A 25,773-nucleotide genomic window follows, 5' to 3' on the forward strand; every position below is an offset into this window, starting at 1 on the left:
AGTGTGACGTCACAGGTTCGTTGTACGGCTCGTATTTATCCTGGGCCCCGATTCCGACTCCAGTAACGTGATCAGCTGCGCTAGGTTTCTCGGCTGAGGATCTATGGCGCGAAAAACCGATCGAAGTGGGCTCATAGATTGTCGACCGGATTTAAATTCATGGAGTTTGGTATCCCCTGACGTATAGTGAACTCATTCTGATGACCTTAGATCCACAGACGTACTCCGAGAGCTGTGTGACATCTTGCATTGTCCTGCTGGTAGATGCCAAAGTGCTGAGGAAAACTAAACTGCATATACGGGGTGGACATAATCCGCAAGTATAGAGCCGTCTTTGCATTGATCCAGTGTGCCTTCTAGAATGACAGGATCTCCTACTGAATGCCACGAAAGCATCCCCCATACCATAGCGCTTTCTCCTCCAGCTTGCCCCTTTTGGACGATTGTTGCAGGGGATTTTCTTTCAGGCGTTTTAAGCCGTACACGCATATAAACGTGATGAACCTGGATACGCCACCTGTCACCACTCAGTAGACGTCCTGTTGCAGTATTGGAGTGAAAATTCCAGCCCTCGTCGCCGATGAAGCGTAATAAGCACGGGTGCATGAACCAGGCACCTGCTGAGAGGCCCATACCCAGCGACGTTCACTGAACCGTCGTTGAGGAGGTGCTGTTGGTAGGCTCTTTACTCTGTGGACCCTGTCCGTCCCCAGTAGCTGAGTAGTCAGCGTGACGGATTGTCATCCTCTGGATCTGGGTTCGATTCCCGGCTGCGTCGGGGAATTTTCTCCGCCCACGGACTGGGCGTTGTGCTGTCCTCATCATCATCCTATCATCCTCATCGACTGCAGGTCGCCAAAGTGGCGTCAAATTGAAAGACGGTCCCCTGGCGAACGGTCTGCCCAACGGGGGGGCCCTAGCTATACGCATATATAAAAAAAAATCTATGGACCCTGATGCACCATAGTAGCATCGGCGCCGATTTTGGGTAGCGCCATTTTGCTGCGCACGCTATGCTTTTCCACGGTGGCACGGGATCTGTTTACAAATCTAACCGTTTCGAAAATGATTCCACCCTTGGCCTGAAAGCAAATGGTCATGCCCTTTTGGACGTCAGATAGATCATCCCGTTTCCATGTTATGGCAACGACCATTCTGCTTTCCGCTCTCCCCGACGCTCTTCATTTACTTTCCACTGCTAGTGCTGCCAACTACAGGCTGTGATTTGTTATAGTACGCTGACGTCGAACATAGGCGGTTTTAACATTGTGACCAGTACACTTATTGTTATCGAAGTAGTGATTCAGTTGCTCCACCTGTGTGTATCCCACTGCTGTTTTCAGTCACACATTTATAGTAATGCAGACGAGTATCATTTGACCATTGAGCACCAAAATGCTTCACCAAAATTTTGTGACCGTTAAACCATCATTGCCCAATTCCCAGAGGTTTTAGGTTCATAGAAGCCTATATTTTGCATTTCTTTGGGATATGGTTGTCGACGTTCTTCCCGCTCCGCCTGGGTTACGTTGTGCAGCACTCTCTGCGCTCTCCGTCTTGTTTGTCAGCACACTCGGTACTCACAACTGTAGCTCACAAAATACTGACTGATGCTTACACTAAGATCCTAGAAGCGAAGCAACGAAAAGTAGCGTGACCTGGCGAGAAGCATTATGATTGGTGCATACACATTGTAGGTTTTTAAAAGGGAAATAATGAATTAGTTTTGTTCACGTTGCAGGATTTGAAACTCACCCCAATATTCAGAGACTTATATTACAGCATGTGGTTGACTAAGGCAATATTACTTGTCAGCACATTGTAGACTTTGATGTTGATCATTGGATGGCATGCGCAACGTAGTATGACCGAAATTGTCACGTGGCAGATTTTGAAGCTCTCCCTTTCAGATCTACGGGAGCTGTTCAGCAAGTAATACAACACTTTTTTTCTCACAGCAGGTTGGTTTTATTTAAGATTCCAATGCACCATATTTTTTCCCTCTTTCAGCTAAAAAACCCTATTTTTCAACATAACCTCCGTTCAATGCGGTGGGCTTACGACCCTTTACTGGAAGAACTTGTACATCCGAATGGCACCGCTCTGCTGGTCGACGTCAGAGCTAATGACTTCTTGCATCAATAATCTTCTCATCATCCATGTCCTGGTTCCCATGGAGTGCATCCGTCATCAGGCCAAACAGATGGGAGGCGGAAAGTCGAGATGCGTGCTGTAGGGAGCTGTAGGGTGGACGGGAACAACAGTCCAACGAAGATTTGTGAGCTTCTCTCGGGTGCATAGACTTGCCTGAGGGCTCACGTTGTCATGGAGAAGAAGAAGTTCGTTTGCTTTTTTGTGGCGACGAACACGCCGAAGTTGTTTCTTCAGTTTCCTGAGGATAGCACAATACAATTCAGAGTTGATTGTTGCACCATGACGGAGGACATCAAACAGAATAAACGTTTCAGAGTTCCAGAAGACCGCCGACATGACTTTACCGGCTTAGGGTGCGGCTTTGAACTTTTTCTTCGGAAGAAAGGTGATGTGGCACCACCCAGGGACTGCCGTTTCGTTTCCGGTTCGAAGTGATGAACGAATGTTTTATCGCTTGTGACGATGTTCGACAGAAAGTTCTCACGATCAACCTCGGAGCGCGCAAGCAATGCCGCACAGATCGTGCTCCATTACTCTTCACGGCCTGCTGTTAGGCGGCGAGGAAACCAGCTGGCACACACCTTTGAGTACCCCAACTGGTGCCAGCGCGCTTCCCGAGCGGGAAGGCGTGCCGGTCCCCGGCACGAATCCGACTGGCGGATTAGTGTCGAGGTCCGGTGTGCCGGCCAGCCTGTGGTTGGGTTTTAAGGCGGTTTTCCATCTGCCTCGGCGAATGCGAGCTGGTTCCCCTCTGCACAAACACTGTCTCCACATATGAGTACACCATAACTACTCTACCACGCAGACATTTGGGGTTACACTCGTCTGGTGTGAGATGTACCCGGGAGAGGGGGGTGCACTGGAGGCCGAACCGCACAATAATCCTGGGTTCGGTGTGGCGTGGCGCGGCAGGGGAGCGAGTAGAATGCTGTAGCCTGTTGTGGGGTTGTGAACCACTGATGGCTACGGCGGGACGAATCCTCTCCGTCGTTTCTAGGTCCCCGGTTCAATACACAATACACACCCCAACAGCACCACAAACAAAAACATCCACTTCAGAAGCGAGCTGTTTGGTTGTGATACGTCTGCCATCTGGAATAAGAGTGTCCACACGTTCCAACATTGTAGAAGTCACAGCTGTGTGCACGCGGGACATGGGACAGTTTTGCGTGACCTTGTTGCGATGATCACAGACACCTCGCTGAGCGACTCACCGTGCTTTTGTTGATTGCCAGGTCTCCGTAGATATTCTGCAAACGCCTATGAGTATCTGCGAACCTCTCGCTTTCCGTCAATAGAAACTCTCTGCTCGGAAGACACCTCTGTTGCAGACGCCATATTGAAGGTTACGTACAGCGCCGCCACCAAACTGAACCTCATGACACTCTGCGGACTGAATCGAAAATATTCAACGACGTTCCGCAACAAATTCGCCTGCTTTTTCGACCGAAACTGGCGGAGAAAATGCCTTTTATAGTATCATAGAGCAGATGAAAATCAGATCAGTGTTTAATGTTCTGTCCAAATCGAGGTCGTTAGTGACGGCATGAATAATGTTGGCTGCACCGATTACTGACTTCACTCACGTGGTGGAATCACTCTTACCATTACAGATCAGTTGTTTCTTTTCTCCCGTTAATCTTGTGTGAAACCAATTTCAGACTTCAGATGGTCCGCTAGTCCAAGCCAATCGTTGCGCTGCAAGAACCATAGCTTCCTCTATTATGCGCCCCCCTTCTTCTTCTCGTCACCCCTCGCCACTGTCGGCTGCCACCGATGCGGTCACGAGCGGGAGCTGCCGCCGCCGCCCTGAGGACACGGCGCCGGTCATTAGACGGACCCCACGTAATTACTTCTACCAGACAACGGGTCCGTCTGCGCGGGCACCGTGCATGATGAATGTTCCCCCCTTTTAAAATTCGTGACCGGATCTGCATGATTAACGACAAGCGGTTCGCGCCTAATTGGAGGCATTATAATGTTGTAGGAATTAAGGACGATTAATGACTACAAATTTCTGCCCTTTTTTTTCTTTCCTTGCTGCTTTTTACTGGCTCCACCCCTCAGACCGCCGGAGCTAACAGGTGAAATGACATGGCGGGGCTCCTCCCCGTGACAGAAACAAATAGAGATGGCAGATAGCATCGCTACGAGGCTGTCTTAAGAACACGACTCCGTAATTGCGAGCAGCGACGCGAAGTAACTGCAGCGACCGCTTATCTGGTAAACTACTAGTGACTGCACACGCCACGCGAAAACATTCACGAGCGCTGTCTCCACTGTCAAAGTTCAGAAGGGTACTTTAATTACCGAGAGACCGCTGCGGTGTCAGTTCATAAATGCAGGATGCTTCAAGGCAATGATGACTATTAGTCGTTTTTAACTAGTTCTATTTGCGACCAGAACAGGAAAGGAAATGCCTAGTGGCGGTACAGGATACTCCCCGTCACGCACTGTGCGGTAGCTTACGATACGAACGGACAATTTTTTAAAATATCGCTATACATTGTATCGATATTTCGTACAAGGTATCGATATTATTGAGACGAAAATATAGATGATTCGATAAATCGGTGCCGGTCGCGGTGGCCGTGCGGTTCTGGCGCTGCAGTCCGGAACCGCGAGGCTGCTACGGTCGCAGGTTCGAATCCTGCCTCGGGCATGGGTGTGTGTGCTGTCCTTAGGTTAGTTAGGTTTAAGTAGTTCTAAGTTCTAGGGGACTTATGACCTAAGATGTTGAGTCCCATAGTGCTCAGAGCCATTTGAACCATTTTTGATAAATCGGTCGATATTTCTAATATTTACAGGAACTTAAAAAAATGATCAGAGCCATAGTAAAAATTAGCCAAAGCTTAAAAATTGAACCAATACTGCATTATTTCCAACATTATACACTTCTGACATCGTCAGCATGAGGGCGATCTGTAGTACTATGAACACTGAATGAATTTTCAACTGCCGAGATCACTAAAATCATTTGTTCATACAGATGACTGGTTTCGCCAATTATCTGTTACTGTTGTAGGATCTGTGTTTACATCATTCCACAATTATGTAAGCATGGATCCGAAGATGACAAAAGAGAGCCGGTCGATGTGGCCGAGCGGTACTAGGCACTTCAGTCTGAAACCGCGCGACCGCTACGGTCACAGGTTCGAATCCTGCCTCTGGTATTGATATGTGTGATGTCTTAGTTAGGTTTAAGTAGTTCTAAGTTCTAGGGGACTGATGACCTCAGATGCTAACTCCCATAGTGCTCATAGGCATTTGAACCATGACAAAAGTGAATTGCCGAAATCATTACACAATTATGTATACATAGATCCGAAGATGGCAGCAGAGAATTGCCGAAACCAATGATTTTAGCGATATTGGCATTTGAAAATTTCCAACATTAATCATTAAAAAATACATAATATAGTACAAAATTAATTAGTTACAAAAACTAATTAATGAAACCAATAACCATGAGCGACAGACATTGATATAACTTCTTTTTCTTGTTGCTGGGTTCCTACAGCCGCCGCCGCATCTAGCATCCCTGTCGCCTGATGCCTCGATCCCGCCACTCTTCCTCACCCTCGTCCATTCGTCTTCCCTCCATCGCTTCCTGAATACCACTTAGCCGTCCTTTCGCTGCTATTCATTTCTCCCCTTCCAGCAGATTGCCATGAAGGTAACACCCTTCAGCCAGCTATCTTCATTCATTCTTTTGACGTGCCCAAGACATCCTAGCTGTCTTTCTTCCATTTTATTCGTAATAATGTAATGAGTCTGTGTCCTTTCTCTTATTTCCTCACTTCATACGTCATCAAGCCAGGAAATTCTACAGGCGCTTCTCACATGACCCATTTCTAATGCTGTGTGTCAGTTTTTATTTCTTTCTGTGAGTTCCCAGCACTCAGGCCCATAGCTTGTTACTGCTTCACCTATAGATTTGTATAAATGAAAATAAACTTTTAAGCTCATTTTTGATGACCAAAGTAAAAGGTTTAATTTTCTGATAACCGCCCTTCCCTGGCTGATCCTTTGCTAGATATCTCTGTTAAATCTTCCCTCACGTGATAGGATACTATCCAGGTAATAGTATTCTTCAGAAACTTCAATAATGTGTCCGACAATGTCCAGGTTACTACCCTCTTCGCCGAAACATAGCTATTCTGTCTTCTTAAAATTAATCTTTAGACCTCACTTTTTATACTCTTCCAACAACTTCCTAAGCATGTACGATATATCCTCTTCATCGTTTGCTGCAACGATCTGATCATAAGCATAGAAATGTCGGTACATACACCGGTTCCCGACTTCAATCACCATGACCATGCACTTTCTACACCACAGATCCAGTGTCTTCTTCACATAAATTTTACAGAGTGTTGGAGAGAGACAGCATCCTTGCTTCATTCGTATAGTTTTTGCTGAATGTCTCCCTAGAAATATCTTTCTCTACTTTAAAGACACATTCTGTGACTTGTAGCCGTTTATGATACCCCTTACATAAAGTTTTCCTGACCGCAACACCTCCAAAAATAGCTTTAGTGGCACTGCGTCACATGCTTTCTGAAGATCTACGAAAACCGAATGACTGCTAGGATTCCTTTCCAATCCCTTCTCCATAATCGGTCTTACGATGAAGATATTGTCTACACATGGCCAGCCTCTTCTAAAACCACTTTTTTCTTCCACTTCATTTATGAACTACTCCATTCTTAATTTTAAAATCCTCCGTACAGCCTGCTAATTGTAGTTGTGACACTTATGCCACGGTAACTGCTACATACACTATGTGATCAAAAGTATCCGGACACTTGGCTCAAAATGATTTAGAAGTTCGTGGCGCACTCCATCGGTAATGCTGGAATTCAACATGGTGTTATCCGACCCTTAGCCTTGATGACAGCTTCCACTCTCGCAGGCATTCGCTCAATCAGGTGCTGGAAGGTTTCTTGGGGAATAGCAGTCCATTCTTCACGGAGTGCTGCACAGTGGAGAGATATCAAGGACGGTCGGTGAGGCCTGGCACGAAGTCGGCATTCCAAAACATCTCAAATGTGTTATATAGGCCAGTCCATTAAAAGGATATTATTGTCGTGTAACCACTCCGCCACAGGCCGTGCGCTATGAACAGGTGCTCGATCGTGTTGAAAAATGCAATTGCCATCCCCGAATTGCTCTTCGATAGTGGGAAGCAAGAAGGAGCTTAAAACATCAATCTAGGTCTGTGCTGTGATAGTGCCACGCAAAAAAAACAAGTGGATGGAAAAACACGGCCACGCCATAACACCACCGCCTCCGAATTTTACTGTTGGCACTAGACACGCTGGCAAATGACTTTCACCGGGCATTCACCGTACCCACACCCTGCAATTGGATCGCCACATCGTGTACCGAGATTCGTCAGTCCACACAATGTTTTCCCACCGTTCAATCATCCAATTTTTATGCTCCTTACACCAAGCGAGGCGTCGTTTGGCATTTACCGGCGGGATTTGTGGCTTATGAGCAGCCACTCGACCATGAAACCAAATTATCTCACCTTCCGCCTATCTGTCATAGTTCTTGCGGTGGATCCTGATGCAGTTTCGAATTTCTGTGTTACGGTGTCGGCGGTCTCTGTCAGTCAACAGACGAGGTCGGCCTGTACGGTTTTGTGCAGTACGTTCAAATGGCTCTCAGCACTAAGGGACTTAACATCTGTGGTCATCAGTCCACTAGAACTTAGAACTACTTAAACCTAACTAACCTAAGGACATCACGCACATCCATGCCCGAGGCAGGATTCGAACCAGCGACCGTATGGGCACGCGGTTCCACACTGAAGCGCCTAGAACCTCACGGACACACCGGCCGGCTTTGTGCTGTACGTGTCACTTCAAGTTTCCACTTCCCTATCATATCTGAAACAATGGAGCTATGGATGTTTAGGGGTGTGGAAATATCGTGTGCAGACCTATGACACACGTGACACCCAATCACCTGACAACGTTCGTGGTCCGTGAGTTCCGCAAAGGGCCCCATTCAACTCTCATACGATGTCTAATGACTACTTAGGTCGCTGATATGGAGTACCTGGCAGCAGGTGGCAGCACAATGCACCTAATATAAAAAACGTATGTTCTTGGGGATGTACGGTCACTTTTGATCGCATAGTCTATTTTCTTGCTTTCTTTTTTATGTGTCGTACTTAGATACATTAAGCTCCACCCCCGTCCTTCATCCCACATAAATTTATGATATAATTTGCGTATGTTGCAGCTCTTCGTTTGATATGGCTCCATGTCAGTCTGCTCCTGTTATCTGACATAACCAAGTTTCTTTAGGAAGCCACTCTTTCGGATGAAGCCGAAGAGGCTTGGTACATTAAGTATTTCTGAGAAATTTGTAACAAAACACAGAATAATAGTTTCGTCCCAAATGGGGTCGATTGAGGTATTGTATTAGCTCGCTGGGCACAGAATCAATGATTAGTATTTCTTTCGTGACTGAGCTTCAGGACACCAGTTTTTTTCATGTGGCGACCATACTGAAGGGTTGTCAATGTTTGTGTTACATGAAGCTCTACCTTCAGAAGACAACTGACCCATCCGCGTACTGTCGGAACGAATTTCCTGTCGTTTTTCCACTATAAAGCTGACTCTACTAAGGGAGAATCAAAGTGAATGCACTTGAACCGGGAATCCAAAACTGTAACAATAGCAAGAAAAGTACTTGTTTCCAAAGGAAGTAGTCAGTCTAATATACCTGTGACAATCATAAATCAGATGAAAGAGTCTCGTGCTCCATTTTTTATCGAAGTATGTTAAAGTATGTAGAAGGAGATGTGCGCTTCACTTCTTGTCGAACTATGTTTGTTATAAGGATGCCTAAGCTGCAGTCACGTAGTTAGCGCTGGTAACCTCTTCACTGACTTGTTTGAAGGAGGCAAGGTCAACAAGATCTCTTATCACATTCTGCCTCATAGTTGCGAGCAGTGAGTGGTAATTTCCACCATTCTGAAAACACGTCGCTGGCCGGAGTGGCCGTGCGGTTCTAGGCGCTACAATATGGAACCGAGCGACCGCTACGGTCACAGGTTCGAATCCTGCCTCGGGCATGGATGTGTGTGATGTCCTTAGGTTGGTTAGGTTTAATTAGTTCTAAGTTCTAGGCGACTGATGACCTCAGAAGTTGTCGCATAGTTCTCAGAGCCATTTGAACCATTTTTTTGAAAACACGTCCGTTTAGCACCCCGTACCTATCATTTGCAATAGTAGGAATAGCACACGAAAGTAACAAGCTGTCTTGAATACGCAGTATACATAGATTCACGTTCAGATCTTGTGCTCATTTATAGTACTGAATATGAAATTAAATTAACGCCATTGAAAGTATTGGTAGTGACTGGAATGAGCAAGAAATCTGCTGATGTGAACTACAGTACCTCTCAGTGAAGAAAAGAAATAGGATAAATAATATCGCTTTCCATATTAAGTAATATGGATTGACCAATATATCGATATTCTGTGTCGTTGATATATATCGAAATTATCATGGAGATACATCGATATTTTGATATATCGAAATTTCAGGCCCTTCCCTCCCTTGCGGAGTATGTATGTAGATGTAGAAATTACCCGAAGCGGTAGAATGTAGAATTCGAGATATAAAGTTTTTTGTCATTGTGAAGTTGCATTTCGTTACGGATGAAAGAAACCCTCAAATGATTGAAATCACGTACATAACATTTTCAAGCCAACCGTAAAAAATTACAAGAAGTTAGACGTTATTCTCCTTGTAGCTGTAAATAACAAATGTCTCCGTGTTTCTCGTGCTACTAGATAAAGTCAAAAATCCGAAATATATACAAATCTCGTACAAATTGTAATCTCTTAGTTAAGAACATGGAAGCAACTAGGAAGATATTATATTTTGGTAAGGTTAATAACTGTGATTGAAGTACTACGGTTATTCAATAGTTTTGGGTTTTATTTTGTATGAAATTGTGTTACACACAAAAGTGCAGCATACGCTCGCCTGTAAAGCAAAACATTAATTCTAGAATTGTGCTATGTTGACTTCATGTCTGTCTCTTCTACGAAATTATTATGAACGTTTTGCGAATAAAATCATCTAGATCGATTAATATACTTCTTTATTGATCACATCGTTTCAGCTGCTGTTATCAGATAAAAAAAACAATTTTTAAAACAGCGGTAGCTGAAACCAAGTAATCAGTAAAGCAATACATCCGTCAGTGCATAAAGTTTCGAAACTCGATTGACTATAAATAGAGAAAAGTGAAGTTTTAATGCTTCATGTGTTTTAATGAAGCCACTCTTATACGGCCAAAAGTCACGATTTTAAATTCGTTACTATCTTTTGTATAGCAATGAATATTTAAGAATAACCATTTCAAAACCGTAAATAATGTACTAAGAACTTCTAGGAGTAAGAAGTTATAGTTACGTCAACGTTTATTTTCTATATGTATATAAATAACCGAGACGTAGCGTCTCGATTTCATTTTGTCTTTTTATCATTTTATCTCAACTCATCTTCTCTTACGTTGTGTGTATTGTGTTAGCTCGTGTTAGCGTTTATTGGGAAAATACATAGTGTGGAACTAGGCAAAGTTTTAGTTGCAGCAGTACGTTCAGTTTTATCTTCCTGTAAATGCCTCTGCATGAGAGAAAAGTGCGATTATTAAAAGAAATGATAATTAATTTTTAAGTGAATTCAGGGAATTGAGACAGGGAGTTCCAGTGAACAGAAATTAATTCAAAGCTTAAACTGTGAGAACTTTAATTGTTTTTGATCGCTACATTACGCAGCCCAGCGCAGCGATCGTCATTTTTTAAAATTAAAATCGAACGAAAAATTAACGGAGGGATAGCATCTTTGACAGCCAGCATTAATGAACATTGACTTTATTATAGAGTAGCAAAAATAACTTTTCACGTGAATTTACTTCCAAGAGTGAAAATTAATTTGGACACGACTTCATTAAAAATTATAGTTTTTAATCATTGATTAACCCATCAAAGTTAAAGAGAGAAAGATACTACGAAATATCCAGTTCTACGACGAATCCTACTTTACGATAATTTTTAAGGAGATTAATTTGTGTGGTCTTCTCCAAAGAAAATTAACCATTATCACGCCCTGAGATCAGAAATAATACAATATTAACGACCACTAACCACTATCAACTAGTCAAGGGATATCAAGATCAGGATAGCCGTCACACTAGCCAGTCGGTCCCCATTTAAGTACAACACAAAGAACGTTCACAGAACCATGTAAAATTGTCAGAAGAGTCCTTCTTTGCGACCTTGTTAAACGCGCACGTCACATTCACACTTCCTCCGACCTTGGCAAGCCATTACAGACCCACTCTGAAGTCTGTCGTTTTGTGGTACGTTCGTATTTGTAACACAATGTCTCGTCATCCGTGATAATTTTTTACAGAAAAGAACTGTCCACGTCTTTCTTGTATTTCAGTCAAATTGCAGAAGATGTCCTCACGTCGTTTCTAGCTCGCGCGTCAAAGTATGAGGGACAAACTTTGCGCATACTTTTCTCTTTTTCAAAAAATTTTTGAGATTATTTTGAACAGTTGATTTAGAGATGTTTCTCCATTGAGATTTGTGACACAACAACGTTGGTACACTGCTTAACTTTGCCTGTTCACAGCTGACTGGTCGAGTGCACATCCAATGTTAGTTCGAGCTGCCACCGTAGTCTGTGCTTACATCGTTTGAATGCCAGCAATGAAATCAACCTTTGAACTTTTTGGACCGAAGGTGTATTAAGTCATCTAGACGGTTTCATTTACAAAATATTCACAATGATCACGCACTCACGCAGGAAGTTTATTTCCTTTGTTAACAATTTCTTATGAATCTTCCCTCCTTCCCCGTTCCCTGCTTCTGACTTAGATGCTGGACACTTTTGTTGCATACGAACGTACACTTTACAGAGCATAGCAGATGTTTTAACGCACCATTATGAGCCACTCCCATATCTATTGCATTCGCTTATAAAACAGGTGAAAATCGATTATGTGAATATCTCCGTAAGTATTCCAGTCGCAATCGTATTAGTTTCGGAATCCTTTGTAAATATAAATGAAATGTTAGAATTCTTTTCGTATACCTGTTCTTTAGTTTGGCCAACAGGGCTTGACGGGAACAAAGCAGACTTTTGTCCAACGTTTACGATCCTGACAGTGAATGTCCGGATTCTTTGACGCCTTCCGTAAGTACAAAGGGCGTTCAAAAAGTTTTGTACAGTCGTCTCTAATTGTTTTATTTTTTGCAGGAGGCAAATGAAATTTTTTGTGAACATACCGGCGACGACTCTGCCACATCGACTCACAGGAAGTTGCTCTCTGTTTATGGGGAGGACACAGTGGATCGCAGCAGCATCGAGCGGTGGTTGCAGAAGTATAAAGAAGGTAATTTCTCTCTACTGGACAATCCATGATGCGGTAGACCATCGACGGCAGTGAGTGATGTGAATAAGGAGACCATTGAACAAATCATCTAAAATGACAGATGTATGACGACACGACAACTTGCTGAAATGACTCGTTTGTCATTGGGTGTATGGTATCACTGGTACAGTCACTAGGGTACAGAAGAATCTGTGCACGTTCGGTGCCTAGATTATTGACAAGAGAAATGAAAACGATGAGGAAGAATGTGTGCGACGGTCTCATGAAGACCTTTACCGAAGAGTGGAAACAGTGTTTTGACGGCGTTATTAGCCAGGATGAAACATGGTTGTTCTTGTCCGAACCTGAGAGCAAAACCCAATCCATGGAGTGGCGTCATCCGGGTCCCCCTCGGAAGAAGAAACCAAGACTTTCACGAACAGCATGCCGACAGGTGATGGCTTCCTTCTTCTGGGATCAGTGCGATGTCATTTTCATTGAATTTTTTGGAACCTGGCTCCAAAATTAACCGGGACCGTTACTGTTTGTCATTGGACAGGCTGCGACGTGCCATCAAGACCCACAGGCCACAGCTTCAGGGTCATCTCATCATGACAATGCCAAACCCCATACATCGCTTATGATGCAGGAGAAAATCAGGAAAATGGGTTGGAAAATTCTTCCTCATCCTCCCTACAGTCCGAATGGGCTCCGTCTGATTTTTACCTCTTTAGTCGTCTGAAGGCCCCCCTTCGCGGTAAAATATTTGATAGTGAGAAGGACCTTATTTCCTGTGTCAAGCGATGGTGTAAATGTCAATCCCCAGAATTTTACCAAAGTGCATTTACATCATGGAAAGAACTTTGGGCTAGATGCGTCACAGCTAATGGAGGCTACATTGAGTAGGCTCAATGTGTGGCTAAATGTTCCAAGTATGATCACAAAAAAACTGTGCAAAACTTTTTGAACTCCCTTTGCATAACTTTATTAACATCTACAATACAAGCATCGTAATCCAGAAGCCGTGTAACTGGGATATTACGTGCAAACTCATTGAGACATACATCATACTTTCCAAGGGACAGTTCGAAACATTTGTATCGTGTTTGAGGCGAGTGACATCGAAGAAATCACCTTAGGAAATGGTTTTCTCGTTTGAAATAGGATCATTTTGATGTGAAATGTGGGTAAGAGGAGATGTGACGACCTTCCCATCCTATGACACGATAACGGTGGCGATGAGCAGAATTGTGGTCAAATTTGGTGTCGATGTGGTGTAGTTAAGCCACCTTACACTTCACACGAAATTCTGAGCTCTGGCCTTTCTTTTCGCATATGTTGACACCTTGCTGTTGGCAGTCCCGCCGAGCCCGTGGCTGACGTCACTGGGAGCCACACCTCGCACAATTACCGAGGAAGGTTGTAGCAACCTTTGAACCAAATTTCTAACTTATACATCGCAATAAGGCATAATACGGGGTTTCGAGAAAGTGACCTTTTAATCCAGTTCCTCAGTGTCGTCTGAATCTGTCGTTATTGTACACGACGAACTTGCTTCTTTCACGGAATTATTTGGACTGTAATTGGACTTGCTGAATCGCGAGTTAAGTAAAGCAGAGTGACGTTCTTACTACGTGTGCTTCCCTGTAATTTTGCTCTGTCTCAGTATCCACACATTCCTTGGCAGCCTCCCGCGGACCGCCCAAAAAGTTCATGATAAAGTACCATTGTGTTCACTGGGAGTCGTTTAGGCACTTAATTTGGAAACTCGAGGTCACTGTGGGGAGTATACTGTATTTCTTTCCCTACTATCATCATCACAGTACCAGTACTCGGTCTGCTTGGCTGACTGGACAGTGTTCTCTGACTGCCATGCAGAGGACCGGGTTCGATTCCCCCGCGGACGGAGATTTTCTCCGCTCGGCGACTGGGTTTTGTGTTGTCCTCATCTTTATTCCATCATCGTCGACACGCAAGTCACCCAGTGCGGCGTTACCTCCAGAGATTTGCTACCCGGCGGCCGAACTTCCTCGGGCGGAGACTCCTGGCCATATGATCATTTCTTTTCATTTCACAGCACCGATGTGACGCGGCGTACGATCTCACTACACGACCCAGGTATGTCATTATGGAAAACATTTGTCCGCTGAACTGAATCATCTCCCTTCAGTTTATCAGTAATCAAATATGTTGGATAATGACTCACCTGTCTCGCCTCGGCAAGCTTGTAAGTAGGCTGTTTATGTTTTCTTATTGGCAACGTTACGTAGCGCTCTATATGAAAATCACTGGCTGTGCTGTGTGCAGTCTGTGGCTAGTTTGCATTGTTGTCTGCCATTGTAGTGTTGGGCAGCGGCAGCTGGATGTGAACAGCGCGTAGCGTTGCGCAGTTGGAGGTGAGCCGCCAGCAGTGGTGGATGTGGGGAGAGAGATGGCGGAGTTTTGTAATTTGTCACGAACTGCTATATATATATATATTATGACTATTAAGGTAAATACATTGTTTGTTCTCTATTAAAATCTTTCATTTGCTAACTATGCCTATCAGTAGTTAGTGCCTTCTGTAGTCTGAATCTTTTATTTAGCTGGCAATAGTGGCGCTCGCTGTATTGCAGTAGTTCGAGTAATGAAGATTTTTGTGAGGTAAGTGATTTGTGAAAGGTATAGATTAATGTTAGTCAGGGCCATTCTTTTGTAGGGAATTTTGAAAGTCAGATTGCGTTGCGCTGAAAATATTGTGTGTCAGTTTAAGTACAGTCGTGTACAATTGTTCAAAGGGGACGTTTCATAAGCTGTACCACGGTCTCTTCTGTAGCAGTCGGATCGCCTTCAGATGAGTTCCAGATATTTACTACTGGACCGTTACATACATTGCAGACAGTCTCCATATAATTCTCAGTTTTCAGTTTTCATCGGAAAGCTCAGCAGAGATACATAACAGGAAGCCAGTCAAAACGAGAACAGACAATTAGTCCGCATGTCAAAGTCAATTAAAGACATCCCACTGGAACAATAAGATATATTCTCATTTTAACAAGGCAAGAAATTTTATGTGATCGTACCTCCGATCGCCAACGGCCTTGCCGCAGTGGTAACACCGGTTCCCGTCAGATCACCGTAGTTAAGCGCTGTCGGGCTGGGCCAGCACTTGGATGGGTAACCATCTGTTCTGCCGAGCGCTGTTGGCCAGCGGGGTGCACTCAGCCCTTGTGAGGCAAACTGAGGAGCTACTTGATTGAGAAGTAGCGGCTCCGGTGTTGGAAATTGACATACGTCCGGGAGAGCGGTGTGCTGCCCACATGCGCCACCATATCCACATCCAGTGACACCCATGGACTGAGGATGACACGGCGGCCGGTCGGTGACGCTGAGCCTTCATGGCCTGATCGGGAGGAGTTAAGTTATACTTCCGACCACTTGTTACTTTGTCGACAAGTCAGAGGAATTGAAACACATCAATTCCTACGGGAAAAATATGATTTAATCTCGTTTTAAGAAGCCCGTCCGTTTATGTGGCTATACCACAGACCACTGGCCTTTTTGTCGACAGGGCTGCCTTCGATTAACAACACCAACTTCTTATAAGTTTCTACAAATTTCACTTTGAAAACTACAATTACCGATAGAGTACATAATCAGTACTAGTAACAGCATCCGTAAAGTCAACTAAGGCTACGTCTGATCACAAATATAATCTTTGGAAGTCGAAAATCTCTGATGTAACTGCACGTCCTCGCATGAAACATGGAGCTCTTGAGGCATCTCCGCACCGGAAACATAGCTCTGCCTATCCATATGGATCTCAAATGTCAGTCTACAGAAACTAATGTACTGTCAAAATAAAACACCATGTTCTGCTTGCCTCTGGACGCTAAGATTTCTGGTTGTGTTCTACCGCAGTATTCTATGTAGGAAACGTCCAACTCCCGTGTCCACCACGAGCGATATAGAAGCTTATATGAACTGAATGGCTGATAACAATTGGAAGTTGTGAAACAGGTACAAAGCTAGATAGTCGCTCTAATGTTACATGGGTCATCCACATCCACATCTACAACTAAATGATTAGTCTGCAATTCACAAATAAGTTCCCGGCAGAGGGCTTAACCGGCCGGAGTGGCCAAGCGGGTCTAGGCGTCACAGTCTGGAGCCGCGTGGCCGCTACGGTCGCAGGTTCGAATCCTGCCTCGGGCATGGATGTGTGTGTTGTCCTTAGATTAGTTAGGTTTAAGTAGTTCTAAGTTCTAGGGGACTGATGACCGCCGAAGTTGAGTTCCATAGTGCTCAGAGCCATTTGAACCAGAGGGCTTATTTGACGATAGATCATAATAAAGTGGAACGAGTTACTTTACATTCACATCACAAATTAATTTTAAAATATTGTTACATACTGAACATTAATATATATTTGCTGTCTCTCAGACACTTTATACCATTGGGAAAGTAGTCGCAACAATTTGCTTGCAGCAAGCGTCACGTGGAAAAATTAATGTTATTTTTTTCATCTCGTATTGTATTCATGTACATCATTGTTATTTTTGAACTGCAGTGAATTATTTACAAAAAACGTCACGAGGGAACGAAATATACTGTGAAACAGTGGCGAAACTACCCAAGTCCTTAAAAAGTTTTCTACAAGATGATCGTAGTAAGCACCACATATTATTCTTACAACACATTTTTGAGCAATGCAGTCTTTTCATAATGATGAGATACCCAAGAATTATTCCATATTACGTTATTGAATGAAAATAACGCAAAATATGTGATGTAACTGATTTTCCTCTCCTCGAGATTTGCAATGATTCAAAGTGCACATGTGGCTGAACTAAGTTGTTTTAAGAGCTCCAAAATATGCTTGTACCGGTTTAAAATCTCATCAGTGAGGCTACCCAAAATTTTTTAAGTTCCCACACTGCTTATTATTTCCTCACCACCTGTTACACTTGCCATTGGTGGAGTAATTCCTGATGTGCAGAATTTAGTATGTTGGTTTTTCTTTTTCTTTTTTTTTAATTGAGAAAGTCCATTCGTAGAAAACCAGCCAATGACACTTTTAAAAATATGTTTTATCATTTCTTCTGTTATTGTTTGTACAATTGGATTGGTTGCATTGCTACTGTCATCCGTAAAAGAACTAATTCTGTTTGCTGTATATTAGACGGAAGGTCATTTGCAGATACAGCATGTCCAAGGACGAATGGTGAATATTCAGGTGAATCACAGGATTATTCGGAGCATAAACGTCCAGTAAAAGTGAGCTCTGTAATGTACACCTTAACAGTTATGAGAATTTATTCACCTTCACACTGTGAAAGAAATCTCTTCTACTGTAATCTCTTTACTTTCCGTATTTTGGTAGGGAACAGTATGGACCAAATAAGAAAAAGTTGTGTGCTACACATGGGCTCAAAAATGTGTACCTTAAGAGGTATGAGTAGTTGTTGGAGAGATGTTTCACAGTAGCGAAGATGAACAAGTGTTCTGGACATTTTTTTCTTGTTTTGTTCCGTACTACCACCTCTCAAAATATGGAAAGGAAAGAGCTTTCAGTAGAAGTACTGAGGACGAAGCACTGCTAATAATTTTTATGCTATGCATTCAAGAGCCCATGTTTAGGAGACTTCTTGCTTCGAATGATCGTTCCTATCATATTCCTGAATATTGACCATTCCTCATGGGACATCCTGTATGGGGAAGAGCGAGTATTGATGGAGAGTAGCATGTGTATCTTTTGATTTTGTAACGGTGCGCTTGTTAGGTCTCTCAGCTTGATGTAGTTTCGCTCCCACCCGACTGTTGCGGGATCGCTGGGGTGACGACGGAAACGGGAACCAGCTGGAGGTAACGATAGTCACAGCAAGGTAATCGAAGTCCAGGAAAACTCTTCATTATTTATGAGACTGGAGCGGATATACAGTACTGGACATTAAAATTGCTACACCAAGAAGAAATGCAGATGATAAACGGGTATTCATTGGACAAATATACTAGAACTGACATGTGTTTACATTTTCACGCAATTTGGGTGCATAGATCCTGAGAAATCAGTACCCAGAACAACCACCTCTGACCGAAATAACGGCCTTGACACGCCTGGACATTGAGTCAAACAGAGCTTGGATGGCGTGTACAGGTACAGCTGCCCATGCAGCTTCAACACGATACCACAGTTCATCAACAGTAGTGACTGGCGTATTGTGACGAGCCAGTTACTCGGCCACCATTGCCCAGACTTTTTGAATTGGTGAGAGATCTGGAGGATGTGCTGGCCAGGGCAGCAGACGAACGTTTTCTGTATCCCTAAAGATCCGTACAGAACCTGCAACATGCGATCATGCATTATCTTGCTGAAAGGTAGGGTTTCGCAGGGATCGAATGAAGGGTAGAGCCACGGGTCGTAACGCATCTGAAATGTAACGTCCACTGTTCAAAGTGACGTCAATGCGGACAAGAGGTGACCGAGACGTGTAACCAATAGCACCCCATACCATCACGCCGGGTGATACGCCAGTATGACGATGACGAATACGCGCTTCCAATGTGCGGTCACCGCGTGTCGCCAAACACTGATGCGACCATCATGATGCTGTAAACAGAATCTGGATTCATTCGAAAAAAATGACGTTTTGCCATTCGTGCACCCAGGTTCGTCGTTGAGTACACTATCGCAGGCGCTCCTGTCTGTGATGCAGCGTCAAGGGTAACCGCAGCCCTGGTCTCCGAGCTGATAGTCCATGCTGCTGCAAACGTCGTCGAATTGTTCGTGCAGATGGTTGTTGTTTTGTAAACGTCCCCATCTGTTGACTCAGGGATCGAGACGTGGCTGCACGATCCGTTACAGCCATGCGGATAAAATGCCTGTCATCTCGACTGCTAGTGATACGAGGCCGTTGGGATCCAGCACGGCGTTCCGTATTACTCTCCTGAATCCACCGATTCCATATTTTGCGAACATTCGTTGGATCTCGACCAACGCGAGCAGCAATGTCGCGATACGATAAACCGCAAACGCGATAGGCTACAATCCGACCTTTATCAAAGTCGGAAACATGAAGGTACGCATTTCTCCTCCTTACACGAGGGATCACAACAACGTTTCACCAGGCAACGCCGGTCAACTGCTGTTTGTGTATGAGAAATCGGTTGGAAACTTTCCTCGTGTCAGCACGTTGTAGGTGTCGCCACCGGCGCAAACCTTGTGTGAATGCTCTGAAAAGCTAATCATATGCATATCACAGCATCTTCTTCCTGCCGGTTAAATTTCGCATCTGTGGCACGTCATCTTCGTGGTGTAGCAATTTTAATGGCCAGTGGTGTAGGTGCATGCCGTCGTTTGGCGGCCGCAGCCGGGCGCTGTTCCACGGCGCCTTCGTAGCGGTGAGGCAGAGGCGGCCGTCAGGTACCTGCCTGGGAGCACAGTGTTTACACCTCACTGACAAGGGAAGCTGCCCATCGTACCTTCCTCACATTTAGTGGCAACGTGGCCCACTGGATAGCCCGTCAAAAACTAAACACACATCAAGTATGAAAACAGGAAAAAGGTGTACTAAATTGTGAAAAAAAAGAAGCATAATGGAAACAGTGAACTGCACAAGATCAACATGCGTAACATAGAACGACGTTAACTAACCGTGTCTTGGTAATGCGGTTACGGCGCTGGACTGCGAAAAGAGAGATCAGAGTTCAAATTTCCCTCATGCAACACTTAATTCTTCACAAAACTATGAACAGTCCGCCCGTCATTGACTGTTTATTCGCTTTATTGAAATTTGTGTCTCTATTGTGGTGTAACGTCCGTTTGCAACAGCGATGTGTAATGAAGAGACCTCCAGACGGCCGCTCGTGGTAGGCGTCCGGTCTAGGGCATCTTGTCGCGGTTCGCATGGGTCCCCCCGTCGGAGATTCGAGTCCTTCCTCGGGCATGGGTGTTTGTGTGTGTGTCGTTCTTACTGTAAGTTAGTTTAAGTTATATTAAGCAAAGCGTAAGCCTAGGGACCGATGACCTCAGCAGTTTGGTCCCATAGTCATTACCACAAATTTCCAATTTACCTCCAGACGTGCGTACCTCCTATTTGTTATACACAACTATCACATGTTATGCATCTTGCGTTCCGTTTTGGAAGTTTTTATTGTAACATAGCCCACACCCGTTTATTTGTTGTTTTCATTTTTGTGAGTTGTCTACTAGGCATCTCGCCTGCTCTCACTGTTCAACACATTTACTTGCGACGGTAACATACTCTTAGCAGGTGACTCATATTCTATGACTAGTGTACAGTATGACAATTGTCAAGACTACAGAAGGGGAACAGACACGTCAGCGACCGGATGGACAGTTCATAAATTTGCGAAAAAAATGGCGTACGAGGGGCGTTTGAACAGCGATATCCTGATATACAGTTCAATACCGCAACCACACAACTATTACGTCATGATTCTTCTCAGTAGCTCGATGTTGCACTTGGACCGTTCATTGTTTCCATATTCCTTCTTTTTTCACAGTTCAGTGTACCTTCTTCTTGTTTTCATACTTGATCTGTGTTCAGTTTTGTCGCACTATCTACTGGGCCACTTTTAGCAGCAGCAGTGGCAGCGGCAGCGACGTAACAGAGGGCCAGAGAGTGTGACGGTGTGCCTGCTGTCAATATTACACTCCTGGAAATGGAAAAAAGAACACATTGACACCGGTGTGTCAGACCCACCATACTTGCTCCGGACACTGCGAGAGGGCTGTACAAGCAATGATCACACGCACGGCACAGCGGACACACCAGGAACCGCGGTGTTGGCCGTCGAATGGCGCTAGCTGCGCAGCATTTGTGCACCGCCGCCGTCAGTGTCAGCCAGTTTGCCGTGGCATACGGAGCTCCATCGCAGTCTTTAACACTGGTAGCATGCCGCGACAGCGTGGACGTGAACCGTATGTGCAGTTGACGGACTTTGAGCGAGGGCGTATAGTGGGCATGCGGGAGGCCGGGTGGACGTACCGCCGAATTGCTCAACACGTGGGGCGTGAGGTCTCCACAGTACATCGATGTTGTCGCCAGTGGTCGGCGGAAGGTGCACGTGCCCGTCGACCTGGGACCGGACCGCAGCGACGCACGGATGCACGCCAAGACCGTAGGATCCTACGCAGTGCCGTAGGGGACCGCACCGCCACTTCCCAGCAAATTAGGGACACTGTTGCTCCTGGGGTATCGGCGAGGACCATTCGCAACCGTCTCCATGAAGCTGGGCTACGGTCCGGCACACCGTTAGGCCGTCTTCCGCTCACGCCCCAACATCGTGCAGCCCGCCTCCAGTGGTGTCGCGACAGGCGTGAATGGAGGGACGAATGGAGACGTGTCGTCTTCAGCGATGAGAGTCGCTTCTGCCTTGGTGCCAATGATGGTCGTATGCGTGTTTGGCGCCGTGCAGGTGAGCGCCACAATCAGGACTGCATACGACCGAGGCACACAGGGCCAACACCCGGCATCATGGTGTTGGGAGCGATCTCATACACTGGGCGTACACCACTGGTGATCGTCGAGGGGACACTGAATAGTGCACGGTACATCCAAACCGTCATCGAACCCATCGTTCTACCATTCCTAGACCGGCAAGGGAACTTGCTGTTCCAACAGGACAATGCACGTCCGCATGTATCCCGTGCCACCCAACGTGCTCTAGAAGGTGTAAGTCAACTACCCTGGCCAGCAAGATCTCCGGATCTGTCCCCCATTGAGCATGTTTGGGACTGGATGAAGCGTCGTCTCACGCGGTCTGCACGACCAGCACGAACGCTGGTCCAACTGAGGCGCCAGGTGGAAATGGCATGGCAAGCCGTTCCACAGGACTACATCCAGCATCTCTACGATCGTCTCCATGGGAGAATAGCAGCCTGCATTGCTGCGAAAGGTGGATATACACTGTACTAGTGCCGACATTGTGCATGCTCTGTTGCCTGTGTCTATGTGCCTGTGGTTCTGTCAGTGTGATCATGTGATGTATCTGACCCCAGGAATGTATCAATAAAGTTTCTCCTTCCTGGGACAATGAATTCACGCTGTTCTTATTTCAATTTCCAGGAGTGTAATTTTGATCCTCGAATTTGTCTCAGATCGGGAGTTTTAATGACAGTGGTTGCTGAGAAGCCAGGTGGATTTCAAGTGACCGAAAGCGTTGTGCTAATACAGGGCTTGCAAGTACCGCGATAAATGCACACTTGAATAGAAATGCAGATACTAGCCTAGCCTGCAGGTGATACTGTTGTATTTTGACCACGAACAGCACCAGCGCAATGTTCTCAGTACGTTGAATGTGCCAGTTGCAGTCCGAACAGTGTTCCGTGGAATTCTGAGTGCAATATGTAAGAGCTGCGTGAAATCGAACGTGGGAAAATTGTTGATGCTCGTGTGGTTGTTGCTCGCATAACCGAGGTAGCCCAAGTGTTCGGTGTTTCAAAAGCCACTATATCGCAGATTTACACTGCATACAGGGAAAGCGGTAAAACGTCATGCACTAAATCTCAACACGGGCGATGGCGGTGTTGTAGTAGATCTACATCTACATCTACATGACTACTCTGGAATTCACACTTAAGTGCTTGGCAGAGGATTCATCGAACCACAATCATACTATCTCTCTACAATTCCACTCGGGAACAGCGCGTGGCCGGCCGCGGTGGTCTAGCGGTTCTGGCGCTGGAGTCCGGAACCGTGGGACGGCTACGGTCGCAGGTTCGAATCCTGCCTCGGGCATGGGTGTGTGTGATGTCCTTAGGTTAGTTAGGTTTAAGTAGCTCTAAGTTCTAGGGGACTTATGACCTAAGATGTTGAGTCCCATAGTGCTCAGAGCCAACAGCGCGTGGGAAAAATGAACACCTAAACCTTTCTGTTCGAGCTCTGATTTCTCTTATTTTATTTTGAAGATAATTCTTACCTATGTAGGTTGGACTCAACAAAATATTTTCGCATTCGGAAGAGAAAGTTGGTGACTGAAATTTCGTAAATAGATCTCGCCGCGACGAAAAACGTCTTTGCTTTAATGACTTCCATCCCAACTCGCGTATCATATCTGCCACACTCTCTCCCCTATTACTTGATAATACAAAACGATTTGCACTTTTTGCACCCTTTCGATGTCCTCTGCCAATCCCACCTGGTAAGGATCCCACACCGCGCAGCAATATTCTAACAGAGGACGAACGAGTGTAGTGTAAGCTGTCTCTTTAGTGGACTTGCATCTTCTAAGTGTCCTGCCAATGAAACGCAACCTTTGGCTCGCCTTCCCAACAATATTATCTATGTGGTCTTTCCGACTGAAGTTGTTCGTAATTTTTACACCCAGGTACTTAGTTGAATTGACAGCCTTGAGAATTGTACTATTTATCGAGTAATCGAATTCCAACGGATTCCTTTTGGAACTCATGTGGATCACCTCACACTTTTCATTATTTAGCGTCAACTGCCACCCGCCCCACCATACAGCAATCTTTTCTAAATCGCTTTGCAACTGATACTGGTCTTCGGATGACCTTACTAGACGGTAAATTACAGCATCATCTGCGAACAACCTAAGAGAACTGCTCAGATTGTCACCCAGGTCATTTATATAGATCAGAAACAGCAGAAGTACGAGGACGCTTCCCTGGGGAACACCTGATATCACTTCAGTTTTACTCGATGATTTTCCGTCTATTACTACGAACTGCGACCTTCCTGACAGGAAATCACGAATCCAGTCGCACAACTGAGACGATACCCCTTAGGCCCGCAGCTTGATTAGAAGTCGCTTGTGAGGAACGGTATCAAAAAAATGGTTCAAATGGCTCTGAGCACTATGGGACTTAACATCTGAGGTCATCAGTCCCCTAGAACTTAGAACTATTTAAACCTATCTAACCTAAGGACATCACACACATCCATGCCCGAGGCAGGATTCGAACCTGCGACCGTAGCGGTCGCGCAGTTCCAGACTGTAGCGCCTAGAATCGCTCGGCCACTCCGGCCGGCTACCGAACGGTGTCAGAAGCTTTCCGGAAATCTAGAAATACGGAATCAACTTGAGATCCCCAGTCGATAGTGGCCATTACTTCGTGCGAATGAAGAGCTAGCTGCGTTGCACAAGAACGATGTTTTCTGAAACCATGCTGATTACGTATCAATAGATCGTTCCCTTCGAGGTGATTCATAATGTTTGAATACAGTATATGCTCAAAAACCCTACTGCAAACCGATGTCAATGATATAGGTCTGTAGTTAGATGGATTACTCCTACTACCCTTCTTAAACACTGGTGCGACCTGCGCAATTTTCCAATCTGTAGGTACAGATCTATCGGTGAGCGAGCGGTTGTATATGATTGCCAGGTAGGGAGCTATTGTACAGGGCTATTGCAAATGATTGAAGCGATTTCATAAATTCACTGTAGCTCCATTCATTGACATATGGTCACGATACACTACAGATACGTAGAAAAACTCATAAAGTTTTATTCGGCTGAAGCCGCACTTCAGGTTTCTGCCGCCAGAGCGCTCGAGAGCGCAGTGAGACAAAATGGCGACAGGAGCCGAGAAAGCGTATGTCGTGCTTGAAATGCACTCACATCAGTCAGTCATAACAGTGCAACGACACTTCAGGACGAAGTTCAACAAAGATCTACCAACTGCTAACTCCATTCGGCGATGGTATGCGCAGTTTAAAGCTTCTGGATGCCTCTGTAAGGGGAAATCAACGGGTCGGCCTGCAGTGAGAGAAGAAACGGTTGAACGCGTGCGGGCAAGTTTCACGCGTAGCCCGCGGAAAATTGGTTCATGCCAGAACTGGATACCGACAGCGCCGACTTCATCTTTCAACAGGATGGTGCTCCACCGCACTTCCATCATGATGTTCGGCATTTCTTAAACAGGAGATCGGAAAACCGATGGATCGGTCGTGGTGGAGATCATGATCAGCAATTGATGTCATGGCCTCCACGCTCTCCCCATTTAACCCCATGCGATTTCTTTCTGTGGGGTTATGTGAAAGATTCAGTGTTTAAACCTCCTCTACCAAGAAACGTGCCAGAACTGCGAGCTCGTATCAACGATGCTTTCGAACTCATTGAGGGGGAGATGCTGCGCCGAGTGTGGGAGGAACTTGATTATCGGCTTGATGTCTGCCGAATCACTAAAGGGGCACATATCGAACATTTGTGAATGCCTAAAAAAACTTTTTGATTTT

The 25,773-nt window shown here is 45.1% G+C and overlaps 2 pseudogenes; one reads left to right on the plus strand and one right to left on the minus strand.

Moving 5' to 3' along the window:
- The window catches only part of LOC126101269 (lipid droplet-associated hydrolase-like), a 141,692-nt pseudogene that overhangs the window by 84,834 nt on the left and 31,085 nt on the right, over positions 1–25,773 (minus strand).
- On the plus strand, positions 15,639–15,756 carry LOC126102213 (5S ribosomal RNA; annotated as a pseudogene).

This window comes from Schistocerca cancellata, chromosome 9, assembly GCF_023864275.1.
Source record: "Schistocerca cancellata isolate TAMUIC-IGC-003103 chromosome 9, iqSchCanc2.1, whole genome shotgun sequence".
In the NCBI taxonomy this organism is placed as follows: Eukaryota; Metazoa; Arthropoda; class Insecta; order Orthoptera; family Acrididae; genus Schistocerca; species Schistocerca cancellata.